The following is a 21,007-nucleotide window of genomic DNA, read 5'->3' on the forward strand; positions in this document are numbered from 1 at the left end:
ACGCCTATAATAGTCCACACACATCGCCCATCAATTTTACAATCTACAGCCTGGGACAATACTACACTTGTGGATTATAGTTAGTAGGTCCCCGGCTCTACAGCACTGTATAATGGGAAATAAACAGTTGTGCAAACAACTGGGCTATAAATCCTTAACACTGAAAAGTGAATGACTAACTGCTTTAATTATTGCTGCTAAATGTTGCGTAAGCACTAAAATGGGTTGTCCAGTCTAGGAATCCCACGTTCATATACCCTATTAGGGAAGTCAGAGCTATTAGAGGGGGTTCCCTGTTCAGGATCCTCATCTCTTAGCCAGTTACATTACACAACCAGTTAATATGAATCGGCACTGTGTAATGCTTAGTTTCCCCTGTGGTGGCGATGCAGGGAAAGTTACTGCCATGTTTTCCCACAGATAACAGTTGATCGATGGAGTCCAAAAAGGGGTACACTTTGTGCGTTGCTTTTTGTTGAAGGGACTCTAACAAGTATTGATAATGCAAATCAGAGAACCTCTTTATAGGTCACGTATGAAGAGTACTGTTCGAGCACCCTAATCTGGGAGACATGGTAGCGAGCTATGTATTTCCAAATACCTGATAGGTACAGGCGACTAGCCTCCTAAATGCCATATAATAAAAGTGATAGAATACGTAGGCCTACATTGTGTTTTAACCCCTTTAGGACACAGCCTGTTTTGGCCTTCAGGACACAGCCTATTTTTTCAAATCTGACATGTGTCACTTTATGTGGTAATAACTCCGGAATGCTTTTACCTATCCAAGCGATTCTGAGATTGTTTTCTCGTGACATATTGTACTTTATGTTAGTGAAAAAATTTGGTCGATAAATTCAATATTTATTTGTGAAAAACTTCAAATTTTAGCAAAAATTTGCAAAAATTTGCATTTTTCTAAACTTAAATGTATTTGCTTGTGAAACAGATAGTAATACCACACAAAATAGTTACTAGTTACCATTTCCTATATGTCTACTTTATGTTTGCATCATTTTTTTTCACGTACTTTTATTTTTCGAGGACGTTACGAGGCTTAGAACTTTAGCAGCAATTTCTCATATTTTCAATAAAATTTCAAAAGGCTATTTTTTCAGGGACCAGTTCAGTTCTGAAGTTGCTTTGAGGGCCTTATATATTAGAAAGTCCCCATAAATCACCCCATTTTGAAAACTGTACCCCTCAAGGTATTCAAAACCACATTCAGAAAATATTTTAACCCTTTAGGCGTTTCACAGGAATTAAGGCAAAGTAGAGGTGAAATTTACAAATTTCATTTTTTTTGCCGAAATTCATTTGTAATAAAAAAAAATCTGTAACACAGAAGGTTTTACCAGGGAAACGCAACTAAATATTTATTGCCCAGATTCTGCAGATTTTAGAAATATCCAACATGTGGCCCTAGTATGGTAATGGACTGAAACACAGGCCTCAGAAGCAAAGGAGCACCTAGTGGATTTCGGGGCCTCCTTTTTTTAGGAATATATTTTAGGCACCATGTCAGGTTTGAGGAGGTCTTGTGGTACCTAAACAGCCGAAACCCCCCCAAAGTGACCCCATTTTGGAAACTACACCCCTCAAGGCATTTTTCTAGGGGTATAGTTAGCATTTTGACCCCACAGTTTTTTTGCAGACTTTAGTGGAATTAGTCTGTGAAGATGAAAATCACCTATTTTTCTGTGGAAACATAGAATTTTTTCATTTTTACAAGGAATAAAGGAGAAAAAGCCGCCCAACATTTGTAAAGCAATTTCTCCCGATTACGGCAATACCCCATATGTGGTCGTAAACTGATGTTTGGACCCACAGCAGGGCTCAGAAGGGAGGGAGCGCCTTTTGGATTTTTTGAAGCAGATTTTGCTGGATTGGTTTTCAGTGCCATGTCGGGTTTGCAACGCCCCGGAGGGACCAAAACAGTGGAAACCCCCCAAAAGTCACCCTATTTTGGAATCTACACCCCTCAAGGAATTTTTCTAGGGGTATAGTGAGCATTTTGGCCCCTCAGGATCTTTTTTAGAGCTAGGGTGACCAAAAAACAGCGATTTTGGCGCTTTAAATTCTTTATTTATTACAGCGTTCACCGTGCGCAATAAATTACGTTTTAATTTATTCTGCCGGTCGGTACGATTACGCCGATACCATATGTGTATAGTTTTTTTTAAGTTTTGCAGCGTTTGCACAATAAAATGAAGTTTCTATAAAATAATTTATTTTCTGGGACACGCTATTCTGAGCCGTAACTTTTTTATTTTTTCGTCAAAAAAGCTGTGGGAGGTCTTGTTTTTTGCGGGACGGGTTGTAGTTTTTATTGGTACCATTTTGGGGTAAATGCGACTTTTTGATCACTTTTTATTCTATATCTTGGGAGGGGTGGTGACCAAAAAATAGCGATGCTGACCGTTTTCAGTTTATTTTGTTTGCGGCGTTCACCGTGCGGAAAAATTAACATTATAGTTTCATAGATTGGGTCGTTACGAACGCGGCGATACCAAATATGTGTACTTTTTTTTAACGTTTTCATTTTTTCCCTATAATAAATGACTTATTATAGGAAAACAAAACCTTTTATTTTTACACTTTTATAAAACATTTTTATTAACTTTTTTTTACTTTTTACACTTTATATTTTTGTTTATTAACTTTTTTTTTTACTTTTTACACTTTCTTTTTTTGACCTGCAGCTCTGATCGCTGCTAGAATACATTACACTACCTAGGTAGTGTAACGTATTCCAACTGTCAGTGTGACGTCACAGTCACTCTGACAGTTGGTCTACGAGGATCAGCAGAGGCTGATCCTCATAGGCTGACATACATGGCAGACCTGGGGGCCGTTGTCTGGCCCCCGGGTGCCATCACAAGCATCAGAAGCCCCCACGATTGCATGGGGGCTGCTGATGCGCTACAAACCCGCTACATGCGGAGATCGCAATCGAGCCCCGCATGTAACGGGTTAATTGCCGAAATCAGCGGCGATGAGCCGCTGATCGGCAACACTGGAGAGTGTCAGCTGTCGGGGACAGCTGATCTCCAAGTTCCCGATGCACACTGTCGCCGACAGTGTGCATCGGGAACGGCACAGTGACTTTCTGTCACTCTGACAGGAAGCCTATCAGGACCAGCCGAAGGTTGGTCCTGATGGGCTTCTGTCCATGGCAGACCCGGAAGCCATTGTTTGGCTTCCGTTTGCCATACTAACTATCGGCAGACCCCGCGATTTCGGACGGGGGTCTGCCGATATGTTAGAAACCCCTAAAATTCGGCGATTGCACCCGATCGCCGAATTTAAGGGGTTAATGCGCCGAAATCAGCGGCAAAGGACCGCTGGCCGGCAAGAGGGGAGTGTCAGCTGTCGGCGACAGCTGACCTCCTGGTTCCCGGTGCACACTGTCGCCGACAGTGTGCACCGGGATTAACTCAGTAACTGTACGTCCTCGTGCGGGAAGTAACTTCCTGCAACGACGTACAGTTACGTCCTGGTGCGGATAGGGGTTAAACATGTTTTTCTTGTTTTGGTTGGTTTATTTCCATTGAGACATGGGATTTTGTGTACCAAAACAAGAATTACGCATGTTAGAGAGGACCTGTGATGTCCCCAAAAAAAGTTAAATAGCCGTCATACCTGGACTCCTGCCTTAACCCTAGATACAGCATTTCCCCCGCCCCATCTCTTTACATGCATCCGTTCTCCCACAATGAGCCCAATTTGTTTCAGACGCCTATGATCACACATTGCGATTTGTTGCAGATTTCTATCTCTTAAAGGGGTTGTCCAATGGATAGGTTATCAGTACATGATCTGTGGGGGTCCAACACCCAGACTCCGCACCGTTAAGCCGCTCCGGCTGCCTCTGGGCACCAGACGTACATGCTGGTAGCAGATGGCCTAGGCCAGGGAATAGCGGCCGAGCTGCAGCTCTGCAGCACGGCCGTTATGTACAGAGCCAACAGCTACCAGCTCCATACATCGCATAATGGGCAAGAACATCTGGTACAGCAATAACATTCCGGGGGATAGGTCATCAGTTGTCTGGTAGTGGACAACCCATTTAACTCTCTCCTCTCAATGTTCCTGGGGTGGGAAGGTTGGGTATTAGGGAAAATAGTTTGGGAATATTTTAAAGAGAAATTTATTCTATATTGTATTTGACATATTTTCCTTTTTTAAATGTGATAAACAGTGTAAAAGGAAAATAAAAGATATATACACATTTTTATTTGATTATTTTTAAAGAGGGCCCGTACAGTATAAATAGTGGTATTGAGCACCACATGGGCCCCACACTATATACACACACACTAGTGTAGTAATGTATATATTGTAAAAGAATGTTCCTCCTGGACATGGATCCTGCTTATAATTAACAAGTGACATTTTTTAGCTGCTATATGAACCGGTATATACCAGTACATTTATTCACTATTTTAGTTACCCTGCTAACAAACTTCAAATATTTCAGTAATTTTACTAACATTATACAGTTAATGCATCCTTTTTTACTAATGGGAAATAAAAGTAAGGCTGGGATAAAACACAGAATTTTTTGCAGGCGGAAATTATGCCTCAAAATTCCGTTTGGAATTGAGGCAGATTTCGCTCTGCCTGCACGCCGATTTTCGCCCATGGCTATTAAACGCCGCGGGCAAAAAACGCCACGAAATACGCTTTCTCTGCCCCCCATTGACGTCAATGGGAGGTCAGAGACGTAAACACCCGAAGATAGGGCATGTCGCTTTTTCCCGCAAGACTGTTTTTCCGCTTGCAGGAAAAAAACGCCTCCACCTCCCATTAAAATCAATAGGAGGCATTTTCGGCCGTTTTTTTTACGCGGTTTCCGCGTCAAAAATCTAAATTGGATTCACACCACAAACAATCCATGAATTATCGGAGACCTGACATTTCTCACTTTAGCACAAAGCCCAGGATACCGCTTCATGAAGAGTGTTAACCCCATTTCTGGATATCATTGATATAATGTGATAAAATAGAAAGGAATCCAGGAGACAATGGATCTGCATGACAGGCTATATTTGGGTCATTTGTTCTGTGGCAACCTTGAAAAGATTTATATTTAGAAAAAACACTCATAACTTTTAAAACAATAAACGTTTTGGGACACAATTTTCACTAGCATTATCTGCGTGACAGCGCCCATTAGATTAACTAGGAGATTGGCCATTACTAAACTAGTGACAGACCCTCTTTAAATAGAGGTCAGCCGAATGCTTGTTTGGCCCATACACGTGCAGGTTTGGCTGAGTGTGCATGTGTTCTCAATGGGAAGATGGGGAATAAGCCGGGGCTTATCTCCGTTGAGAACAAAGGATCGTGCAGGTTGAAGTAAAAAAGCATGATCCTTCTTTCCACCCACGACATCTGCCATTGAGGAGAGTCAAGACGCTGCCATACACACAGATGGTTAGCTGGTAATGCAGATATTTATGTAGAGTATGGGCACCTTGAGACTCAATGTCTTCCCTGGTATAATCGCATGCACATGCATTGGACAGTGTGGGATGTGCTGGTACCTCTAGTACAGCACTGAACAGCTACAATCTATTGAGCTGGCAGTGGTAGTAGCTGCATTGGGAGCCATGTGACACTTCTTTTTTTAACTATTTCTCCCTACCCCCAGTGAAACTGAACTGAACACATAGGAGCGATTTACAATATAGCCACATAAATCTCCACCAAAGTAAAGCTTCACTTACAGCTGTCAGGGCAGGAATGTTTTGCTTTCAAAGTTATACCAATGAATATCAACCAACTTTTAGAAGTTTCCACAAACGTCTATGGAGAATTTTTAGCTTGCAAACAAAATAAATGTAATGCACAAGTACAACAACTATGTATTAGGCTGGGTTCACACCTGCGTCGTGTTATTCCATTATTCTGCTATGTCAGAGGAGCGGAACTAGGGAACACTGGAAGCAACGGTTCCATCGTACAGCAGACACCATCAGCAGCCGACGGGAACCATTGACTTTAATAGGTTCTGTCGGCGAGTCCGATGTTTTACGGGGTGTTACGGTACGGATTTGTGATGGAGGCCCTTAACGAAGCCTCCAAACGCAGATGTGAATAGAGCCTTTGAGAAATTGAAATACAACCACACTTGTCTAAAGCCGCTATTGGACTGATGAGAAACAAAGAGGTGCTTACCACACGGTCTCTAGTGAACAGAAGTGATGCAAACACACAACAGGCTTGACATCTAGAAAACTACATTGAGCAGCAATTCCATACTCCCAAGAGCAGCGATCCACAAGCCTGCACCTCAGGAAGCCTCTATGGGAGAGAGGAAACACAAACACTGCATTTAATTTATTTTACATAGTCAAAATAAAAGGTTTTGAAACCTCTGCACCGAATGTATAAGAGTAAAGGATTCCTCTAACAGTTCTGCACTTTAGGGAATTGATCAGTGTAGTAATCCCAGCCATCGGCTTCGTGCAGCCACTCGTTTCCCCTGTCGTGTAGTAACACATGGTCGCCAGCTCTCTGCTCATGGTGGGGAGGATCCTGAGTAGGGGTACCCACTCTATGATATCCATATATGGTCATAGGACTGGTGTGCAGGGGGTAGTCCAGATGAAACCCCTTTAATGAGGATGCTTGCCATTCAAACGCAAGCAGATCTTATGGCCTACAGCTGCAGGGGGGGGGGCAGTGCCATGTATACATTTATGTTGCCCATGGCTGTGAGAAATGTACATAGGTGCCATATCCATGGATAAGCAGATGTAAAGGTGTGATGCAGCAATAAAAGCAGTGAAAGTTTTTCCTTATACACTTATTTAGCACTGTGGCTGGCCCCTTACATCTGTTCAGACCAGGAATATGTCTGTCTATCTCTCTACATACCTATATATCTATATTAGCGGTTGATATAAATGGTATCATAAATCTGGTGCATGCCACTATGCACGTTAACCGTTTGCGAGCCATATTAGAATATTTGCACAACCTCAGATAAAAATAGAAAAAAAATTAATTTAAAAATGAAAGAGCACTCCAGCTTAAGACAAATTATGAATTGTGTGCAGCATAGATGTATCAGCATGCCAACGTCACATATGACGTGGTTATATGATAAAACCATGTACCCACATTATCCGTAGTCTCTGGCAGGCACAGATAAAAATTCATACACTGATCTGCGCCTGCATTGAAGTCTCTGCGTGACTCATCCAAACCAGATAACTGCAATCCATAAGGAAAACTGACAATAAGCTGGTCATCGAAGAGAAGGGGGGGCGTAAAATGCATGGACAAGCCGGGTCCTCCAAGGAGAGATGATCTTTGTCCCGGCTAACACAGCAGTGGCATCCCCTTCTATTAAAACCAAACGGATAGGGGTTGTCTATAGTAGACAAGCCCTTAAATTGGCTATAAACAGGATAGCCATTGGCAGAGTCCTGGCCTGACAGCAATCTCCCGTGACCCTCCATAGACATGCAAGCTCGGCAGAGTGTGTTTGTGTATTTCAATAGGAAAGAGGGGCACAAGCCATTGCCAGGCACTTCTGGTGGCATTTATGTGTGAACAAAGGACAGGACCAAATCCAAAATGTCAGATCTGTGTGTCCCCCTGCAGCCAGGATGCCCCACGTTCACATCACATTGATATAACGTAGGGACCCTCGCACCACCTGCATGTTTGCACGTCACAACTGCGCAAATGGCGTAGTGTGCAATAAGGAATTACCAAATTCTCATAACTTTGTAATGTGCATTTAAACGTCAGCTTGTCCTAAAGCCAGAATACCCCTTAAACACTGGGTAAATGTATACAGTAGCCCAGATTAACTACAATGGATTCCAGCAAATAATAATATATCATCTCCACCCTGCCCCCATATCTGCAGGATGCTGCACACTAGTTTTATTACATGGCTGGATGAGACTTCCAGCAGTGCACGGTTCTAATGTGCAGACATGATGCCCCTTGTTTCCAATACAAAGCACATATATTCACTCGGCTGGACAGTAGGATATCCCCGGGCCATACAACAAGGACAGCCACTCCATTGCCTCTATTATTCTATTCCCGCCCCACTCTCACCTGCACACGGACGAGCCTTCCTCTCCACTACCTGCAGCCCTGTATTACCTCACTGCATTCAGAGCCCCAACCACAAGCAGTGCGTATACCGTCCTGCCCTCACCTGGTACGCAGCACTTGGTCCACCTCACACCGGACTCATGCCCAGTGATATGCACGGAAAGCGAGACACACAGGCAGGCCTCCGCCGACCATCAAGCCCGGCTCTCCATCGCTGCGCACTTGACAACGGAAATTACGCAGTCCTCTTCCAAACCAATCACAGCTTGTCTAAGATCCTCCACACCGTCGTCTAGACAAAAGAAAGCTACTCCTATTGGTTACAACCAATACATTTGTTGCCTATTGAAGCCACACCTACACACTCTCCAGAGTAATGACGTCATCGTGGATCGGCGTTGTTTTGTGTTGTGAGTGGAGGCGGCTGTGATTGGCTGCTGATAAGTATGGTTTAACCCCTTTAGGACCAGCTTATCTTGCGTTTTAGGTCGAAGCATTTTTATTTTTTAGTTTTCTCATCGTCGTACTCCAAGAGCCATAACTTTGTCATATTCCCGTTCATGTAACTGTATGAGGGCTAGTCTATTGCAGGACGAGTCTTTTTTTTTTTTTAATAGAATCATTTTTGGATACATATAGATAATTGGTTAACTTTTATTGGCTTTTTTTCGGGGGGGGGGGGGGGGGGGGCAATTTCGCCTTTTTGTATTTTCACCATGCAGCATAAATAATGTTACCCTTAGGCCTCGTTTACACGAGTGTGATATACGTCCGTGCGACGCGCGTGCTTTTCACGCGTGTCGTACGGACCTATGTAAGTCTATGGGGGCATGCAGACAGTCCGTGAGTTTTGCTCAGCGTGAGTCCGCTGAAAAAAACTCACGACATGTCCTATATTTGTGCGCTGTTCGCGCATCACGCACCCATTGAAGTCAATGGGTGCGTGAAAATCACGCCGGTCACACGGAAGCACTTCCGTGCGAACAGCGTGATTCGCGCAACAGCTGTCAAACTCTGAATGTAAACAGAAAAGCACCACGTGCTTTTCTGTTTACAAACATCCAAACGGAGTGTCATAATGATGGCGGCTGCGCAAAAATCTCGCAGCTGCGCATCATACACTGATGACACACGGAGCGGTTAAGTGCCTTTTGTGCACGCAAAACGCCGCGTTTTTTGCATGCGCAAAACGCACACGCTCGTGTAAACCAGGCCTTATGCTATGGGTTAGTACGAATACGGTGATACTTTTGCACAGTATATGCAAATTCCGGGGGGAAAAAACTAAAGTCTATGTCGTTGCATTCAATGAACCATGACTTTTATTTTTCTGTAGATGTGTGCTTGTTTTTTTGCGGGACGGGTCAAATTCTTCAATAGAACCATTTTTGGGTACATATAGATTATTGATTAACCCTTTCCCGTCGCAGCCATTTTTCATATTTTCAATTAAATTTTTTCCTCCCCACCTTCCAAAAGCCATAACTTTTTTATTTTCCGGTCGATACAGTGCTATCAGGGCTTGACTTTTGGGGGACGAGCTGTACTAGGAAATGGTAAAAAAAATATTTGTGGGATAGAAAATGAAAAAAACACTGATTCTTCCATTGTTTTTTGCGCTTCGTTTTTACGGAATTCACCATGAAATTAAAACGACATGTTAACTTTATTCTGCGGGTCAATACGATTACGGCGATACCAAATTTATATAGTTTTTTCTATATTTTACTACTTTTACAAGTAAAAAACAAATTGAAAAATAAAATGTATTTTGTGACATCAAATTTTGAGAGCCATAACTTTTATTTTTCCGTCGATTAAGCGGTATGAGGGCTTATTTTTTGAGGGATAAGCTGTAGTTTTTAATTTGGGGTACATGTGAGGTTTTGATCACCTTTTATTCAATTTTTTGTGGGAGATGAGATGACCAAAAAAACAGTGATTCTGGCGTTTTACATATTGTTTTTACGGCGTACACCGTGCCGGTTAATTAATGACATATTGTAATAGTTCAGACTTTTACGGATGCGGCGATACCAATTATGTTAATTTAATTTTTTTTACAATACTTCTGGGGGAAAAGCTTTTTTTTTTAACTTAATATTTTATTTTTTGTTGTACAGAAAAAAAAACTTTATTTAACTGATTGTTACTTTTTTTTTTTATTAGTTCCCCTAGGGGACTTGAACCAGCGATATACTGCATTACTAATGTATGTCGTCTTTCTGACAGGTTTCTCTTGAGCCCCGGCAGACCTGGGGGGTCTTCATTAGACCTCCAGGCTGCCATAGCAACTGTCGGCACCCCGCGATCGTGGGTGGGGGGGGTGAGCGGTTAGAGGGGCCCCACATTTTTAACGATTTATATGCTGCGGTCGTTATTGACGATGGCATTTAATGGGTTACACGAGCGGGGTCGCGCTCGTTATTTTGAAGTGTCGGCTGTAACATACAGCTGACACCCGCGTTGTAGGGAGCGGGCTCAGCCCATGAGCCCGCTCCATACTTCCCCTACTCGGCTATGACATAGGCATAGGTCAAATGTCGGGAAGGGGTTAAAGGGAACCTGTCAGCAGCATTTCACCTATATAACCAGCAATACCTGGTAGTGGGTGAAAAATCATTTTTATGTAACCTATAATTATCTTCTAAGTCGTCTCCGTACCTATATTCCGTTTTTTTGTGTTCCTGCACCGTATGCAAATGAGCATAAGAGTCAAATCTTCGATTGAAAAGATAAATACAAGAACTCGGCACTCAGGTATGTGGTGAAAAAATTTGTAATCTTTATTGCATAATCCACTTATATGAAAGTTTTTGGGCAAATTAGGCCTCCATCAGATAATTCTATACAAAACAGAACAGAAGAAAAATATACTAGTATAGCATTATCTTAAGTCACATCGTAATTTTGTGAAGACAAAGATAAGCGTCATTCAAAAATAATATAGAAATAAGGACTTAGAAAAATAGTGCAAATACATCACCATCGTATATCCGTAACATTCCTTTTCAAGTTAGAGATCACGTATAATAACATAACTGTGACGTACTCTACGAATTCAAGTGTAATAGGCCAAAAAATTTAACAAAAAACTTGCTTAGTTACATAAAGTGTTTCACCAGACTAGTCCACATGTCCTGGCCTCTGTATAAGACAGTGTTATCCGTAAAAGTTTATCAAGGAGGGTGTCCCGTGATACATAATGCAAAGGAGAAGAAAAAACATCTAACCGGATTGCTCGGGAACGTGACGGAATACAACAGGCCCTAAGACGCGGTGAATCGCTCTCAAACGCATTGTCCATTGCTGTGGTAAATGGCGCCAAGTCAGAATGTACGCAGCGTGTATTTAAAGGATACTTCACCTCGTGATCGTTGACGTTGCTGACCCGCACCGTCATTACGTGGTCCAATCATGTGACCATCCACCAGTATGAAGCATGGATACGTGATTACAACACCTGTATCTGGTGGATCACATGATGCAAATGCGTGAATGACAATATTACGCTGCATGAGAAAAATTAACATAATAAAACGTTCCCAACAATGCAGCAAGATCCAAAAGGTTTCCCTCAATGTCCGTGTCTTTCTATGATCGCCACCTCTCCTAGGAACAGACACTTGATCCAATACTTGGAACTTTAATTGAGATACATTATGACCTAATTTCTGAAAATGTTTGGGCAATTGCACCATTTGTTTGAATAGGGTCATATCTTCATTTCTCAAGCATTTCCGCGTTTATCCCGCAAACTTACTTTTGATTGACGGGCGCATGAGCGCTATCTTAGATGAGATTTTGGCATCCAGGGTGGGCCAGTTTTCGGTGGTGGGCGGGCATAAGAAGAGGAATGAACAAGACTGACGGATTATTACAATAAAAGTTGCAAAATGTTTGCAGACCGGTCAGAGGAGGAGTTTAGGAGAGGGGGTAACGGCAATGAACTTTTGACAGCAGTGGCCAGTGAGGGGTGAGTAGAGTTCAATAGGTGAATAGATGCCGCTGACAGGTTCCCTTTAACTTTTATTCTTTTTTTTAAGAGGGGGAATGAAAAAAAAAAAAAGATATTCCAACGTTGCTTCTTTCTGGGTTTATTTTTACAGCGTTCAATGTGCGGTTAAAATAACGTGTTAACTTTATTATTTGAGTCCTTACGATCTCAGAGGTACCATATATGTGTATTTTTTATGTTTTAACACTTTTGCTAAATAAAACCACTTTTTATTGTAAAAAAAAGTATTTTCTTTTTACTGTGAACTTTTTTAATCAACTTTTTAAGCTGTATTTATTTTATGCCCCACTAGGGGACTTCACAATGCGATCTTCTGATCAGAGATATAATGTAATCAGTGTAAGGGCTTGTCAACGCGTAGCGGAATTGCTGCGTATTTTCCATCCGGAATTGCGGACGAAAAATGGCTGCAATTCCTAAACGTTTCACAGAATATTTTTGTTCAACCCCTTGAATTAAACCTAAGGCTGGGTTCACACGACCTATTTTCAGACGTAAACGAGGCGTATTATGCCTCGTTTTACGTCTGAAAATAGGGCTACAATACGTCGGCAAACATCTGCCCATTCATTTGAATGGGTTTGCCGACGTACTGTGCAGACGACCTGTCATTTACGCGTCGTCGTTTGACAGCTGTCAAACGACGACGCGTAAGGCCCCATGCACACGACCGTAAAAAACCTCCGTTTTTGCGGACCGCAATTGCAGTCCTCAATAACGGAGCCATTCACTTTCATTGAACACTGACACCTTTCCGTAGCACTACGGAAGGGTGTCCGTGCCGTGGAAATGTTCCGGGATTTATGGAACATGTCCGTTCTTTCGCATTTTGCGGGCCGTGCTCCCATACTTTGTATGGGAGCACGGCCCGAAAATGCGGCTGTCAGTCAGCGGCCGGCCGTGCCCGCAATCACGGGCCGTGATTGCGGGCACGGTCGTGTGCATGGGGCCTAAAAATACAGCCTCGTCAAAAGAAGTGCAGGACACTTCTTTGGACGTTTTTGGAGCCGTTTTCTCATAGACTCCAATGAAAACAGCTCCAAAAACGGACGTAAAAAACGCCGCGAAAACGGCGCAAAATACGCGAGTTGCTCAAAAAACGTCTGAAAATCAGAGGCTGTTTTCCCTTGAAAACAGCTCCGTATTTTCAGACGTTTTTGGACACTACGTGTGCACATACCCTGAAAGTCTACACTTCAATTGCATCTCAGTTGTTTCATGTCAAATCTAATGTGGTGGCATGCAGAGCCCAAATCATGAAGATTGTGTCACTGTCCAAATAATTCTGGACCTAACTGTACATTCCGGTCCCCCGCTGATTATGATATTTTAGTAGATTTTTACAGCGCTGCCGGGGACCGGAAGTGTAGTGGCACAGTCTAACTTTATGATGGCACGACTTGTCGTCATGTGACCGGCCCTGCTGTACGCTAGGTAATCACCACACTACTGATACCGCTCGCGGTAAAAAAGAGGCTTCCGCCTCTGACCTCCCATTGAAATCATTGGGTGGCAGAGAAAGCGTTTTTCGCTGCATTTTTTTGCCCGCGGTGCCCAATGGTTGCCGCCGAAAAACAGCAGCAAGAAAGTGCACGCAGGTCAAATCTGAAGGAATTTTGAGGGAGAAAAACTCCCTTTGAACAGGGCCTAAAACTTCTACCATTGAAGCTTCCTTGATAAGTGTGTGAGGGAGCTGTATAATTATTCCTGCTGCAATAGTAGCTGGTAGAGATAAGGTAGTAAAACAAAAAATCTACAGCGGTTTTTACTATTTTACTATTGTTTAGTACTATTTTTTTAACATGATAATATGATGTTTAAGATTAAAATTAATCTTCACAAAAAGTTGTTACTTTGGAAGTCACATTCACAAATACATACACCAGTATTTAAAGAGGCTCTGTCACCAGATTTTGCAACCCCTATCTGCTATTGCAGCAGATCGGCGCTGCAATGTAGATTACAGTAACGTTTTTATTTTTAAAAAACGAGCATTTTTGGCCAAGTTATGACCATTTTTGTGGTTATGCAAATGAGGCTTGCAAAAGTCCAAGTGGGTGTGTTTAAAAGTAAAAGTCCAAGTGGGCGTGTATTATGTGCGTACATCGGGGCGTTTTTAATACTTTTACTAGGTGGGCGCTCTGAAGAGAAGTATCATCCACTTCTCTTCAGAACGCCCAGCTTCTGACAGTGCAGATCTGTGACGTCACTGTTAATTCTGCAGCAGCATCAGCGTTTGCAGGTAAGATCGACTTACCTGCAAACGCTGATGCTGCTGCAGAATCAACTGTAGCCTCTGGTGCCGATGTGGCCGACACGATGCAGGACCTGTGAGTGACGTCACAGATCTGCACTGTCAGAAGCTGGGCGTTCTGAAGAGAAGTGGATGATACTTCTCTTCAGAGCGCCCAGCTAGTAAAAGTATTAAAAACGCCCCGATGTACGCACATAATACACGCCCACTTGGACTTTTACTTTTAAACACACCCACTTGGACTTTTGCAAGCTTCATTTGCATAACTACAAAAATGGTCATAACTTGGCCAAAAATGCTCGTTTTTTAAAAATAAAAACGTTACTTTAATCTACATTGCAGCGCCGATCTGCTGCAATAGCAGATAGAGGTTGCAAAATCTGGTGACAGAGCCTCTTTAATTACTGTGATTGTGTCTTGTGTGCTCTATATTTAGTTTTTCACCTATAGGGTATGTGCACACGTAGTGACCAAAAACGTCTGAAAATTTCAAGGGAAAACAGCCCCTGATTTTCAGAAGTTTCTTGAGCAACTCGCGTTTTTCGCTGCGTTTTTCGCGGCGTTTTCTACGTCCGTTTTTGGAGCTGTTTTCATTGGAGTCTATGAGAAAACGGCTCCAAAAACGTCCAATGAAGTGTCCTGCACTTCCTTGACGAGGCAGTCATTTTACGCGTCGTCGTTTGACAGCTGTCAAACGACAACGCGTAAATGACAGGTCGTCGGCACAGTACATCGGCAAACCCATTCAAATAAATGGGCAGATGTTTGCCGACGTATTGGAGCCGTATTTTCAGGCATAAATCGAGGCATAATACGCCTCGTTTACGCCTGAAAATAGGTCGTGTGAACCCAGCCTAAGGGTATGTGCACACGAGAACTGTCTTTTACGTCTGAAAAGACAGACTGTTTTCAGGAGAAAACAGCTGCCTCGTTTCAGACGTAAAAGCTCCTCGCATTATGCGAGGCTTCTGTGACACTCGTAAATCTTGAGCTGCTCTTCATTGACTTCAATGAAGAACGGCTCAAATTACGTTGCAAAGAAGTGTCCTGCACTTCTTTGCCGAGGCAGTCAATTTACGCGTCGTCGTTTTACAGCTGTCAAACGACGACGCGTAAATGACAGGTCGTCGGCACAGTACGCCGGCAAACCCATTCAAATGAATGGGCAGATGTTTGCCGACGTATTGTAGCCCTATTTTCAGACGTAAAACGAGGCATAATACGCCTCGTTTACGCCTGAAAATAGGTCGTGTGAACCCAGCCTTACTATACACACGGCGTATTCAGGGTGGATAGACTGTGTTAAGCTGTGCAGCGTATCTACCTTGAACACCGCAGGGAATGCCGTCCAAAATTCTGCCGTGTTTTTTCAGGCGTAAATTCCGCTGCGTAAATTATCGCACATACTTACCCCCTCCATCCTCTGACATCCGTTCCGGCCTCCCTGGATGACGTTGCAGGCTATGTGACTGCTGCAGCCTGTGATTGGCTGCAGCGGTCACATGGCCTGCTACGTCATCCAGGGAGGCTGGACCGGAGAAGAATCAGGGGTCTCTGAGTAAGTATAAGGCTGGGTTCACACGTGGCGGAATTTCACTTGAATTCCGCTGCGGACACTCCGCAGCGTTAATCCGCAGCGGAGCCGTTTCTCCATTGACTTCCACTTAAATTTAGAAGTGTTCATTTAGACGATGCGTAAAATTCCGCTGCGGAGCATAGGCTGCGGAGCGGAATTTGGTGTCCGCAGCATGCTCTGTCTGTTGCGGAGCAGTGGCGGACTGGTTGCGGACTCATGGCGGAATTTCTCCATTGACTTCAATGGAGATTCTAAATTCCGCAATGAAGTCCGCAGCTGTCATGCACATGTTATGTGTGCTGCGGATGCGTCTTGCTTTTTTAACATGACATTTCTTCATTCTGGCTGGACCTATGTATTTCTAGGTCTACAGCCAGACTGAGGAAGTCAATGGGGCTCCCGGAATTACGGGAGCGTTGCTAGGAGACGTCAGTAAATAGTCACTGTCCAGGGTGCTGAAAGAGTTAAGCGATCGGCAGTAACTGTTTCTGCACCCTGGATAGTGACTACCGATCCCAATATACAGCAACCTGTAAAAAAATAGAAGTTCATACTTACAGAGAACTCCCTGCTTCTGTCTCCAGTCCGGCTTCCAAGGATGACGTTTCAGTCTAAGTGACGGCTGCAGCCAATCACAGGCATCCAGGGAGGTAGGGCTGGATGCCGAAAGAGGGACGCGTCACCAAGACAACGGCCGGTAAGTATGAAATTTGTTTACTTTCACTAGGGAAAGTGCTGTCCCTTCTCTCTATCCTGCACTGATAGAGAGAAGGGAAGCACTTTTCCCGCAGTCCGCAGCAGCTAGTCCGCATCAATTTACTGCACATTTTGGGCAGATCTGCAGCCGTAATCCGCAACCCGGATTAGGTGCGGCATTGATGCGGACAGTTGCGGAGGAAATCCGCCACGTGGGGGCATGCCCTAACTTTATTTTCATTTTTTCTTATCTGCGATTTTTGCGGTGGATTCACTGTGTTTCCGCCTCAAATATCGCAACAGACGCCACTTTGTTGCGGGTTTAAGCACCCCATTGAATTCACTGGAAAACCTGCAACAGAAGAGCTGCGATTTTGCAGCTTTAATTGACATACAGGTCAATTTATGTGCGGTTTTTTTTCCAGTGTGGAGACAAGATTTGTTGAAATCTCACCCACACTGCTGCTACTGTAAACAGCTGCGGATTTTCCGTAATTAATCCGTTGCGGAAAATCCGCAGTGTTTACTCTGTGTGTGTTCCTACCCTAAGGCCCCATGCACACGACCATAGTTTTTATCCGTAATTAAGGATAATCTGCGCATCCATTCATTTCTATAGGCCACAGACACCTTTCCGTATATTTACGGATAGGTTGGCTCGGCAATAGAAATGATTTGCAAAATATAGAACTGTCCTATTCCTGTCTGCAATTGCGGCACGGACTCACTCATAGTAGTCTTTGGGCGCATGCAAAATTGTGGATGGCTATGGATGTGCATCCGTAGCGATTCGTTATTGCGGAAGCATTGCTATGCAACCGCAGGGTATTCCCCAAGAAAATGGCACCTGACCGATCATGTGATCTTTTCAAGGGATTGGGACATGTTGGTGATATCATTTATAGCCTCCCTTATTATTTGCGGATCTGTAAATACGGATGTACCACGAACTGTATTTGCGGACAGCGTGGCAAATATGCAGATGACTTGCGGTTGACTACAGATCCGTATATTGCAGACAGTAAAAAACACTACTTAGGCCGGGTTCCCACGTAGCTTAAATGCTGTGGAATTTCTGCAACTTTATTCTGTGTGGAAATTCTACAGCATTTACAGTAGCAGCAAAGTGAATGAGATTTAGAAAATGTCATGCCCACGCTGCGGAAAAAACCCTCAGAAAAGTCGTGCAGAAAGTGTTCTGCGGTGCAACTTTCAATTCTGCAAAATGTCAATTTATGCTGCGGGTCCTGTGTGCGAAAATGCTTCGTGTTTGGCCCATAGGCTTCAATGGGAGCATAAATTCTGCAACAGATTTGTTTTGTTTTAAAGCAGCGGAAACGCAGTAAAAACGACTGTGGAAAAAACGCAGTTTCCGCCGCAATATGAGCAGGAAAAACGCAGTTTGGTGTGGATTTCTGTGACAGATTTACCAGCATTATTCCTGAGATTCTGCTGCAGATTATCAGCTCCAGAAAATCTGCAGTGTATCCTGTGTGTGCGAACATACCCTTTGGGTGCAGTGGCATGTGACAGATTTTTTCGCAGAAATTTTCTTTGGCTTTAGGGTATGTTCCCACACACAGGATACGCTGCAGATTTTGTGCAACAGAAAATCGGCAGCAGAATCTCAAGAAAATCGCTTTTAAATCTGTCATAGAAATCCGTTTTAATTCCTGCTTATATTGATGCGAAAACGCTGCATTTTTCCCAGTCGACTGCGCCATTGATTCCGTCAAAAAAACGGAAACCTGACGGAATGGTGACAAACGGAAACCATTAGCAAATTGATATCAATTGTGATGCAAACGGAAGCTAAGGTTTCCGTTTGCCTTTCCGTTGAGGGGTTCTCCCGACGGAAACCTCTGCTGGAACCCCTCAATGGAAAGCCAACATTGATGTGAACCGGCCCTATCAGATAGTATCAGATACTATGGTTGTAGATGAGAGACTTAGTACCATGTGTGGGAAATTTAGAAAGAGAAGTTACCCAAAACCAATACTTGAAAGGGCAATTATGAAAGTGAAGGAACAAGAGAGAGGGGATCTTTTAGTTAAAGGGTTATTCCCAAGTTGACTCAAAATTTTTTTTCTAGACATTCTAAGCAGGAAATTAATTTTAAAACATTTGCTGTTAAAAATGTTTAAAAATTCATTCCCTAAGTAACTTTTTTTTACACTTGACAACTCAGCAACTGCACGCCCCTTTTAAAAAAAGGGGCGTGAGCGGCTGGATGTCAATCAAGCCGCTCCGCTCTGCAGTGTGCGCCCTCCCGACGTTGCTAGATACTGTAGTTCTAGCAACATCGGGAGAATGTTCGTCTCAAGCGGGCATGGTAAGCTCGGTTCAGACGAACTTACCGTGAATGTCTACAACACTACACTGCACTACACTACACTACATTCACCCCGTTTCGGTAACCAACTTTTCCCTCCCCCACCCTGTCACTACATGTAATTTTTGTAGCCGGTGCTGCATCAGCACCCGGCGAACAACAAAAAATATATAAAAAAAATAAACTCACCTAAGACGTTCTAACGGCGCTCTGAACGATCCCGTCACTTGCCATCTTCCTTCTACTTGGCGCCGCTCGCATTCATAGTAACAATGCGTTGTGGCGCAGATGACGTAATCATATCAGGGCCACGTGATTACGTCATCTGCGCCCACCGCTCTGTTATTGTGAATGGGAGCAGTAAGAAGAAACGTTACGGGACCGTTCAGCTCTTCGTGGGAACGTCTTAGGTGAGTTTATTTACGTATGTATGTTGTCATGTATGTATGTTGTCATGTATGTATGTGTATATGTGCATGTATGTTTGCATGGTTGTATGTTTGCATGTATGTATGTTTGCATGTATGTATGTTATGTATGTATGTGTATATGTGCATGTATGTATGTTTGCATGTATGTATGTTTGCATGTATGTATGTTGTCATGTATGTGTATATGTGCATGTATGTATGTATGTTTGCATGTATGTATGTTCTCGTGTATGTATGTTGTCATGTATGTATGTGTATATGTGCATGTATGTTTGCATGTATGTATGTATGTATGTTGTCATGTATGTGTATATGTGCATGTATGTTTGCATGTATGTATGTATGTGCATGTATGTTTGCATGTAGGTATGTTGTCATGTATGTGTATATGTGCATGTATGTATGTTTGCATGTATGTATGTTGTCATGTATGTATGTATGTATGCATGTGTATATGTGCATGTATGTTTGCATGTATGTATGTATGTATGTTGTCATGTATGTATGTATGTGTATATGTGCATGTATGTTTGCATGTATGTATGCTTGCATGTATGTATGCATGCTTGCATGTATGTATGTTGTCATGTATGTATGTGTATATGTGCATGTATGTTTGCAGGTATGTATGTTTGTTTGCATGTATGTTGTCATGTATGTATGTATGTTGTCATGTATGTATGTGTATATGTGCATGTATGTATGTATGTTTTCATGTGTGTATGCATGTATGTATGATAGTTTGTATGTATGTATATATGTGTGTGTTTGCATGTATGTATGTTTGCATGTATGTATGTATGTATGTGCATGTATGTATATGTGTGTGTGTGTGTGTGTGTGTGTGTGTGTATATATATATATATGTGTGTATGTATGTTTCCATGTATGTATGTTTGCATGTATGTATGTTTGCATGTATGCATGCATATTTGTTATGCATGTATCTATGCATGCATGTATGTATGTTTGCATGTATATATTTGCATGCTTGTATATATATATATGTATGTATGTTTGTATATATGTATGTTTGCATGTATGTATGTTTGTTTGTTTGTTTGTATATATGTCTGTATGGTCATGTATGATACTGTCTGCTGGCACCCTGTATCTAAGTCAACTTCGCGGCAGGCTTCTATACATGATATAACAGTCAGTATCACACATGAAACTGAAACTAAGCGTACAACATGTTTTATTTTATTATTTTTTTTACAGTTTTGGTGTTTGGATTACCTCGGTTTCAAGGACTACTTAGATGACACTTTTTTTTCTATAATAAAATGGTTAATGAGGGTTGTGTTGGGGGTGCTTTATTTCAATAAAATATTTTATCTATAGCTTTGTCTTTTCTTTTCAAGCTTTATTACTACCACTTTAGTAATGGCCGCTGTCTGAGTGACAAGGTCCATTACTAAGGGGAGGCTTAGTGTTAGCCGGTGCAGAGGCTAACACTACCCACCATTATTACCCCGGTACCCACCACCACCAGGGGTGACGGGAAGAGCCAGGTACGATCCAGTACCCGACCATCTGTTGTGATGGTCGGGCCCTGGGGCGGCCGCAGGCTGGTATTATGAGGCCGGGAAGGTCCAAAAACAGTGGACCTTC

At 42.8% G+C, this 21,007-nt stretch overlaps 1 protein-coding gene across 1 annotated transcript in view; it reads right to left on the reverse strand.

The window, feature by feature from the left end:
- Window positions 1–8,340, reverse strand: part of STK40 (serine/threonine kinase 40) — a 43,880-nt gene extending 35,540 nt beyond the window's left edge. The window contains exons 1-2 of the mRNA XM_075850536.1: window positions 8,189–8,340; window positions 6,184–6,309 (exon numbers count right to left, since the gene is read on the reverse strand). The gene's annotated coding sequence lies outside the window, so the exon portion shown is untranslated. The remainder of the gene's footprint in view (window positions 1–6,183; window positions 6,310–8,188) is intronic.
- Window positions 8,341–21,007: the final 12,667 nt, after the last annotated feature.

The sequence above is a fragment of the Rhinoderma darwinii genome, chromosome 2, assembly GCF_050947455.1.
Source record: "Rhinoderma darwinii isolate aRhiDar2 chromosome 2, aRhiDar2.hap1, whole genome shotgun sequence".
NCBI classification, from domain to species: Eukaryota; Metazoa; Chordata; class Amphibia; order Anura; family Rhinodermatidae; genus Rhinoderma; species Rhinoderma darwinii.